We start from the raw sequence: 9,838 nt of genomic DNA on the forward strand, positions 1-9,838 counted from the left end.
AGGGTTTTTTCAAAACTTTTAATATTCTCTATACTATACGCTGTCCTGTTTTGACCAGCCTGAATGCAAGATCTATCATTCTTTCAGAATATAATGATTTCTCTACCACTACATGTAAACAAGAAACCCAGTTTATTTATCATTCATAACGAACATTAACTTCACTCAAAAATGTTTTCGTTCAAGAAGAAAACTCATCATTTTTTTAAGGTTTAACACTGATATATTCACCAATATCAAGAAAGATAGTGTTGCTACTATTAAACTAGAATGTACAGATGTGTATGAATGTGGATTAACATTTAATATATTTATAAGACATATTTACAATAGATATAAATATTTGAAAGGAGATCAAATTGATATATCAAAAATTGACTCAGTTTTCAGAAAGCATTTGATATTCAAATTTAATAAAATTCCCTAAATATATCAGATGGCGACATCTATGAGAAAGTTTTAAAATCAAACGTGCACCAAACAGTAATCTGCAAATCTACAATTTTATAATAAACACAAAATTATGTTTATTATAGAAATATGCAATACACTTAGCATTAATTATAATTAAATCAACTATAACAATCTAATTATACATTATTTCCAGTTATAATATAATTCATATAGATGTCTAAACTTAAAAATATTACTAAATGCAATAAAAATTTAAATAATGATAATTAATGGTAATAAATAATAAGGACCGGACATTTTGCTGTCCTGGTCAGTCTTTCATGAAATAAAATAGAAATGAGAATTTTGACAGGTATAGGATTGAATTTTCCTCAGTTAATATGTCAAATTTGCGGTGTACATAATTGTACAGATATTATTGTGTAATTATAAAGATTTTTTTGTTATATTTTAGTGTCCTTTTTACCAACGGGGATTTATCTGGACTGACGCGTGACCAACTTAGAAATCACCTTAAAAGACATCCGGCCTTACCCAGCCCGGTTACTGGCGAGACTGGGATCATTTTCCTTGTCGACTCTTACACTCTTACCTAAGGACAATCACAAACATAAATTTACGACCATGCCTCAGCAGGATTCGAACCCGCGACTATCGCAACAACAGGAAGACCATCCTGTCGCCTTTTGGCCCGCATAAAAATAAGTAAGGGATTGTGGACTATACCTAAGGGGGACACCACATAAAAATATGCGCCTCTAACTTTGTTTGTTACTGTAATTTTTATATATTGATAAATAAATTGAGATTGCGTTTGGTATCTTACATGTTGTATCTTCATTTCAAAATTATTTTGAGATTAAATATGTTTATAAAAGGTTTTTCATATTACATTTTTTATATCATAGAAGATGAACCAAAAAATGTTAACTTGATATTCAAGGTCAAATCCAGATAGTTTATTCTATTTAAATTTTATTCTTCACATATACGTAAAATTTGAAAGAAGTTGCAACGTTACGTGCTAGGCGTTTCAAGTATTAGATTCTTGTAATATCTATATAAGGTTTAATGTGTATGTTTAATTAAGAAGCAAGATTAAGTTAGCAGTAAGAAGAATGGTAACAATGAAATAGCATCTAAATAAGCATATAATAATAGTAAACATATAATATAAACTAGAGATCCATATAAGAAATAACTGAAGAGCTATAAGATTTTCCTTCAGTTTTGGCGATATTTCTCTACATCAGACTGAGGGTACATAAACAATATTTATATACACATTACTTATCAATAATAACATAAACATATAAATAATAAACGATCATTCCCCTTGTTGTGTAAAAATAGAAAATTGATTACTTCAAACCAATAACTATTATCCATAGCTACGGCGAAGGGCTCGATGCTTAACAGAAATACAACAAAACTCATTAATTATGAAACAAATCCATATATTATTAAGTCACTGTAACAGCCGGCCGATTATTTTATTTTGTGTATACTCGCGAATATTTTGTAGACCCATTTCGATACGTCTTGACCCCAAATTTCGAATAATCACCCTTTGGGTGAGGAGGTGAAGGACCGAGGAATCGACAAAAAAATACATCTAAATACTTTTAACGGTTACATGTTCGATACCATTAGTATAATTTGGTATTAATCTACGGTGTTTAAATTAATTTGGAATATTGTGTAAAGGTAAGTATTAGGTCTACGAACTAACAATGCGATTTTTTTTAATTTACCGTCTCTATTAGACGAAGTATTTCTGTTTTGATCGATGACTTTTTGATATTTTTTAGTTAAATGGATAGAGTCATGCTACGAGGGCAGTTTGATAAGTCAATGACTTTTTAAATGAAAAGTGTTTTATGTTTCAACATTATCTTCTTTTAGTACAATACATTCAGTCCAGATTTATTCCAATTTTTATTCCTTCCAAATAATAGATTTTCTTAAGGACCTCAAAACAGGCGTTTGTGTCCCAAGTTTCTTACCACCCAACTATTTGATCAAATTTGGAAACAGGGAACTGAATCTGGAGAATATATTAGAATACATCGAGGTTTTTCTGTGGTGACTACACACATATCCACCTGTAAATTGCGTTGATAGAACAACAGATTTTTCTTCACCAAATGCATGGTTTTTGCTTCAAATCTGTCCAAACGTTTTGAATAATAATCGCAGGAAATAATTTTACCTTTCACGAAATCGTTTTTTTTTTAATTCATTATCAAAACCTTCAATGGTGATTTTTGCGTAAGAAATACTTAATCAGTACACAAAAATAACTTTTTTCCTTTTCTCTTAAAATTCGAGGGGTTGTCTGCTGTCCATTGCTGTCACACACAAACTAAATAATGGAGCTTGCTCAAAACCTCACAGTAGTCCATTAATGGCCGTGATGCATTTTAAAATTACTACGCGGGAAATTCAAAAAGTCACCGACATCAAACTGCTCTCGTATATCTGTATAGAATTATTGGGTTGTTAATCAAAGACGTTACTCAAATGGGTTTAGGGAGGTCTGCAAAGATCACAACTAATCATCATTTAATAGCTTTAAATTTGCTTTATAAGCAGTCTCCGAGCTAATATAGGGTATTCTAAGCTCATCTAAAACAATCGACAAATTAAATTATGAAAAACAATTACTGCTAAGCTCATGCAATCATTTGACTGTAGTTTTTTAAATAAATAATCCGAAGCTAAACTCTCTTGAATAAAATAACATTAAACATAAAAGATGGTTGACGACCGGCTTGATGGCGTAGTGGTAAAGGCAATGGGGCAGTCCTACTACTGTTGCGATAGCCGCGGGTTCGAATCCTGCTGGGACATGGTCGTAAATTTATATTTGTGATTGTTTATAATTTGTGAATGTTCTAGGCAAGAGTGTAAAATCCGACAAGGAAAATGATCCCAGTCACGCCAGTAACGAAGTTGAGTAAGACCCGGATGTCTTCTGGGATGATTTCTAAAGTTGGTCACTCGCCAGTCAGTAGGCTTAATGCTGAGGACCGTGGTTCGGAGCCCACGTTAAACTTTAGGCCCAGTCCAGATAAATCCATAGTTGATAAAAAGAGACTTTAAAATATATAAATAAAAAAAATAAAAGATGGTTCCATCTATTTTCTCATCTAGTTTCAGAAAATGTATATCATAACATCAGCAAAAAAATAAGGAAAATTGAAATAATAACTGGTTTAGTTTACTATATCTATTCTAGCTACAGAAAAATGTTTGATATATACCTTCTTATTCCACATTTATTTAACAGAACTACACTTTTTACCAGATTTTTTTTAAACTTTGTAGTAGATCTTGATGTTTTCTCTACAGCATTTCAAATAAATAATAACAGGATTGATATAAAATATAATGATCCGAAGAATATACATGAATATCAGTCTTGAATATGTCTCTTTTTTGTTAAAGTAAGTAAAAAATATCGTTAGAATAATTAGTTAATTCTCAGCATAGCTCTCATAGTGATTTTACATAACAAAATAATTAAAAATAATGACATGAATGACCCATGGCACTCTTTTCACTTCAACTGATTTTCTTAATGATTTAATAAACACAAGTATTTCAAGTGTTCTATTGTAAATTCATCTACTTAAATAGCTTTCATTTGCTAGATGTTGGAATTAGTTCATAGCGTTTATATATTAACATTATACATAACGACATACGACTGATTTTACTGCTTTTTACTAGTAACTGTTTCAGTCGAGTGTTTTCAGTCGCTATTTTTGGCCCGACTGATTTTGTTACTATTTACTATCGACTGTTTCAGTCGTGTACTTTTAGTTACTATTTTTGGTTCTACTAGTTTCATTCGACTGATTTTTATTAACGTTCTGGCTCTATCGTGCTAGACCTTGACAAAATGTATCCAACTTATACTTACATTAATATGTAATATATATAGTTTTATAATTTTTTTGGTAGTTTGCTTGCAAGTAATAATATATTGTATATTAATATAGTAGCATTTTGGAACGATATTTTTTAAGATTGTTAATGCAATGAGGTAAAATTATTAGAATTGTGAATGATAAATAGTAAAATACTTTTGACTCTTTTTATGGCAACAATAGGTAATATTTGGATTGCTCTCTCGATTTTTGTTAAAATATATTTCCAGTCAATAATAAATAAAGCATTTACTTTATTTAAAAAATCTCTAGTAGTTATTGTGCGATCATTTTTAATTATGTCATGAATTAGTTTTTTTTTCTATGATTAGGTACATGTTTAATTTTTATTTGGTATTTATGATCTTTGTACATCTTTAGTTTTTAGGTTTTGTTTAAGTTCTATTGTATTGTCTATATTTATAATAGTATATTATTTGAAAATTGTAATTAATATATTAAAATACGATAAAACATTTGTGGGGTATTATTGTATTCCATAGAAAAATTCCATTCCTTTATACAGATCCCCAGAACATTCAAATATAAAAATAATTCTACTTCGTTTAAATGAAATTATTAATTGCATGTTAATAGTATTCAGTATTTTTTTCCTTTTCATTTTTAAAGTTATTACGTGAAAAATTATGTACATCTCCTTCTCACTTATTCTACTCTTAGGAAAATATACTACGGAAAATATAACCACATATAAAATTAACTGCCCCATTTTCTAATAATTACTATTTTCAGTCACTAGTTTTTTGACTATTGACTGTTATTAGTCGATAGTTCCCAGTTAAATATATATATATATATATATATATATATATATATATATATATATATATATATATATATATATATATATATATATATATATCATATTCCATCACTGAACTTTTCGATTATGAGGATCATTCCCTATTTCGAAAATCAAAGTCATCAGTTAGAGCACAACTTCTATAAAAATACGATGATCTTCGATAGATAACAACAGTTATTTTTGCATGCATCTTGAACAGCGATATCTATTGGCGAAAACAAGGAGTATCAATGTAAACAACTATTAAAATTTATGGTTTAGATATTTCTCTACATAAAATAACAGTTTTCCATTTAGAATTATTGGATTATCTAATGTATACTGATGATAATCATGGAACACTCAAAATTGTATTTTCGGCATTCATTCGACTTGTTCGTTATTTGATTTTTAGAAATCTATCGAAGCCTCGGAAACGTGCTGCTCCATTATATTCCAATTATCTATTTTGCATTCAACCATTTCAAAGTGGCAATTCTGATGCCAATGGGAGCGATGGATACCAAAAATGTTCGAAGACATATTGATCGAAAACCCAGCTCAAACTCTCAACTAACTTTAAGGCTGCTTAGCAGTGGATCCCATAAAACAAAATAGCTAAGGCGAATTGACTGAAAATGCAATTTCGAACCGTTTCAACATCACGGTTTCACTGATTGCTAGAAAAAAAATTTCCGTGTCTTATTGTGGTTGGCAATGAAGTGACCTACTACGATAATTCCGAGCACCAAAAAGTCATGGCAATGAAGCAGAATAGCTATGCCTATAAATTCGCGTGGCAAACAGTGTCAAGAATGCTTGTCGTGTATCCCTTGTTTAGATCTAAGCGGCAATATCGATATCTGGTTAACGTGCGCTAGAAGGAGTGCAAGAATTGGTATATTAAAGAACCAACATAATTCTAGTAGCACAGCATTGATAAAATACACAGAAATGATTGAAATAATCCTGACTGAATCTAACTTGTACCAATTGTTCCTAATAAAGGCTTTTATAAAGTCTGAAAGTTATAAATACGCATGTAAACACCTATATTTGAACTACACAAAAACTTTATTATGCATATAAATTATTATTATTCACGACACTACTATTTTGAATAGATGCAACAGGTCAATTGAGAAGTCCCCGGCCTGACATATAGATGACGCTACTAGAATTAAATCCATATGTTTTTTAGTTAGCCCAAACACAGCTGTCGACAGCTGTCGGATCATTAGTTTGTGAATTATAGGAAAATCATCAACCATCAAGGATAAACAACATCAAGACGGTGAACGCAGTGGACACCCAAAAGAGGTTGTTACCGAGGAAAGCATTTAAAAAATCCATGAAATGATTTTTAATGACCGCAAATTGAAATTGAATGAAATAGCAGATACTCTAAAGATATCAACTGAACGTTTATATCATATCATTCACGAATATTTGGGTATGAGAAAGCTCTGTGCAAAGTGGGTGCCGCGCGAGCTCACTTTTGACCAAAAACACGACGAGTTGATGATTAGGAGCAGTGTTTGAAAATGATCAAGCGTAATAAACTCGAGTTTTTCCGTCGATATGTGACAATGGATCCATCATTTCACTGCACACGATAAACCCGCTCCAAGGCAAGGTTATGGCGTCTATATTTAAGGATGCGCATGGGACAATTTTCTTTGACTACCTTGAAAAGGGAAGGTTATTCGACCGTTTGAGGAAATGGTCAAAAGCGGCAGCATTTGAAGAAAAAGAAAGTGCTGCTTCACCAAGACAATGCACCTCATCCACCGTATTCTCCAAATCTGGCCCACAGAGACTATTTCCTCTTCTCAGATCTCAAGAGAATGCTCGCTGGGAAGAAATTTTCGTCCAATGAAGTGGTGATCGACGAAACTGAGGTCTATTTTGAAGCGAAGGACAAACGTACTAAAAAATGGTATCGAATGGTATCAATAATCAGTGTATGACCCTTGAAGGGAATTATGTTGAATAAAAAAAACTAATTTTGCCAAAAAATATTTTGCTATAGTAGGCCGGAGACTTTTCAATTGACTTGTTATTTAAGAAAAATATACCTTTTTCAAAAGAAACAGAGTCATCTCCAGCCTAAGTTACTCACTTATCAAGCAGTCCTCGTAAAAAGCCACGATTCAATAATAACAATGTGAATAACAATGAATCAGCAGGACTAGCAACGATTTCCATTTATATAATTCGCAGACCTAAATCAAGGCGCTTTAAAACAAAATTAAAAAAGAAGCAATTAATTCCGTTGTCGGGAATAAAAATTTACTTCTTTTTTACGGTCACCCCTCGAGCATATTTATGGGGGGTCGTGGAAATTTACTTTCTTCCACAACGGCCACGCACACGACTTATTCAAATTCATGAATTCACAGAACAATACCTGTTGGCCACCCCGTTCGATATACTAAAAGTAGTACAGTATAATCAAGTGTTATTAGCGGCAGGTCCCTAGTTTTTCTAGTCCAGGATATTAGTGGAACGATTTTTTCCCAATTAATTTCCGAAGTAATTAGCGTTCGTATGGTGGGGATTTCTTGATGCAATAATTATAAGAATAACAATAAGCTTTCATTTCCTGTCTTTCACACACATCTTTTAATATATGTCCTCGGTTGCCCCAGATTCCTTTTACCATCCAAGAAGCTGTAGTCGCAGAGCAAAAAAGAAGTCAAGCATAGTCACACTTCCATTTGTTGATGATGTTGATAAATTAAACTATAACAAAAATTTAAAGGAAAAAATTCCTTATGGTACTTCACCCTTATGCTATAGAACAATGAGTAGAGGAGCTTAATCGTTTGGAGACATTTATACAAATAGAGCTCAATCTCTAAAAAAATATGATGAACTTCGATAGGTAGTAGCTGCTGTATATATTTGGAATAAAGATATCTATTGGTGAAAATAAGAACTATCGATGTAAACATTACAATTCTATGGTTTAGATATGTTTCTACATAAATAACATTTTTCGCTTTAGTATTATTGAGTTGTTCAGTTGTAAATCATGGAACGCTCAAAACTGTATTTTCGGTATTACTTTGACTTATTTGTTGTTTGATTTATAGAAATTTGCTGCCGCAGCCTGTCAAACTATTTTAGAAACTTATGGAGATGATTATAGACTTAGATGATGATAGAGAAGAACGGATACCAAAGATATTTTAATGCATATTGTGCGAAAACCCAGCTCAAACTCCTAAATAACTAAGACTGCTTAGAAGTTGATGAATTATAAACATTTACATAATATGGGAAAGGCCAGGATCGTTTGTTTCATAGATTGGCAGGAAAAAAACAAGAATTTTCGGTATCGTATTGTGACTGGCGATTAAAACGAATTGAGTCATGGGGAGTCCAGGAGAGCCATAAACTCTTGCCGTGCATTAGATGGAATCAGCAAGGTGTGTGTAAGCTGCTAAAACCTAAATTAAAATTGGTACCGCAAATGTCCACCGACATCAATTGATATTAATATAGACAAGACGATTTCTTTAACTCAAAGAATATTTGAGATGAACAAACATTGTCAAAAGAAGTTAACGATATTCCCGCTTCACTAGCGAGCTGAGGAAACTAATTGAAGATTCCTGTATAACAAAAAAAAATTTTTTTTAGTGGATTGTTGCGAACCGAAACGTTAAAACTTATTTTATCAAACTTATTCTCAATAACGGTAACTTGATCCTTGTATAGACCATACGATATAGCTAATGTCAATGTTCTTGATGTATAATATTTCGAAATAATAAATATAATGTAATGGTAAATATAATCAGATTTGGGCAAAATGTATGCCTTCACTGTAATTAAAATACAAATTACAAAATACCATCTCGTATGTATCTAAAATACAAAATAATTTTAAATCGTGTATTTGAAATATGAAATACAAAATACCCCTACACCACTAACGCATTTTGTATCTAGGGTGAAGCACGACACCAATTAAAAAACTTATCAAATCTTCTTCCTAAAATCTCTTTTATTTGTAAACATAAACATCACATTAAAATTCTCCACTTTGCAATCCTGCAGTCGATCTAATCTGATTCTTACGGACATTAAAATAGGAAGAAATTTGACATAGTAACAATTGTTGCAATGTCTATATTCTAAAGCTGCAACAATTGGTTTCAATATTTCAATGAATTTCTTTGACCAAGTCATAAGAATTTGAAATACTAACAAGAAAACACCTCAGCGCTAGGTACTTGGAATACCAATTACAAATTACTGTTTAAGAAGTAACTGAGTTATAAATATCAAACATATATTTCTATTTCAACTACGTAATTTAATGACAAGTAATTAAATACTACCGAAACCTAAGTATGGTATAAAATCAATCATATCTTACAAATAAAGTAGATATATGTTATAGTCTATTCAAAGTTATTTTGTACATACGTCATCTAAATTTGGAACGTCAAAACGTCAAAATGTTGCCGCATCAACTTTGAGTTTTAGTTCAGTTTAGCTTTGATATACAACGAAATTCTAATATAAATAAAATAACTGAACAAAAATGTTTACATTACAGTTAATTATATAGCCAGAATAGTTTATAGGTTAGAGTTATAACCTCTTATCACTATTGCTTTGTCTAGAATTTTGCATACGTCTGACAACCGGACGAATTTGACAACACGTT

This window comes from Rhynchophorus ferrugineus, unplaced genomic scaffold, assembly GCF_030347505.1.
Source record: "Rhynchophorus ferrugineus isolate W39M unplaced genomic scaffold, kcgeb_rfMv2 rfM10, whole genome shotgun sequence".
NCBI lineage: Eukaryota > Metazoa > Arthropoda > Insecta > Coleoptera > Curculionidae > Rhynchophorus > Rhynchophorus ferrugineus.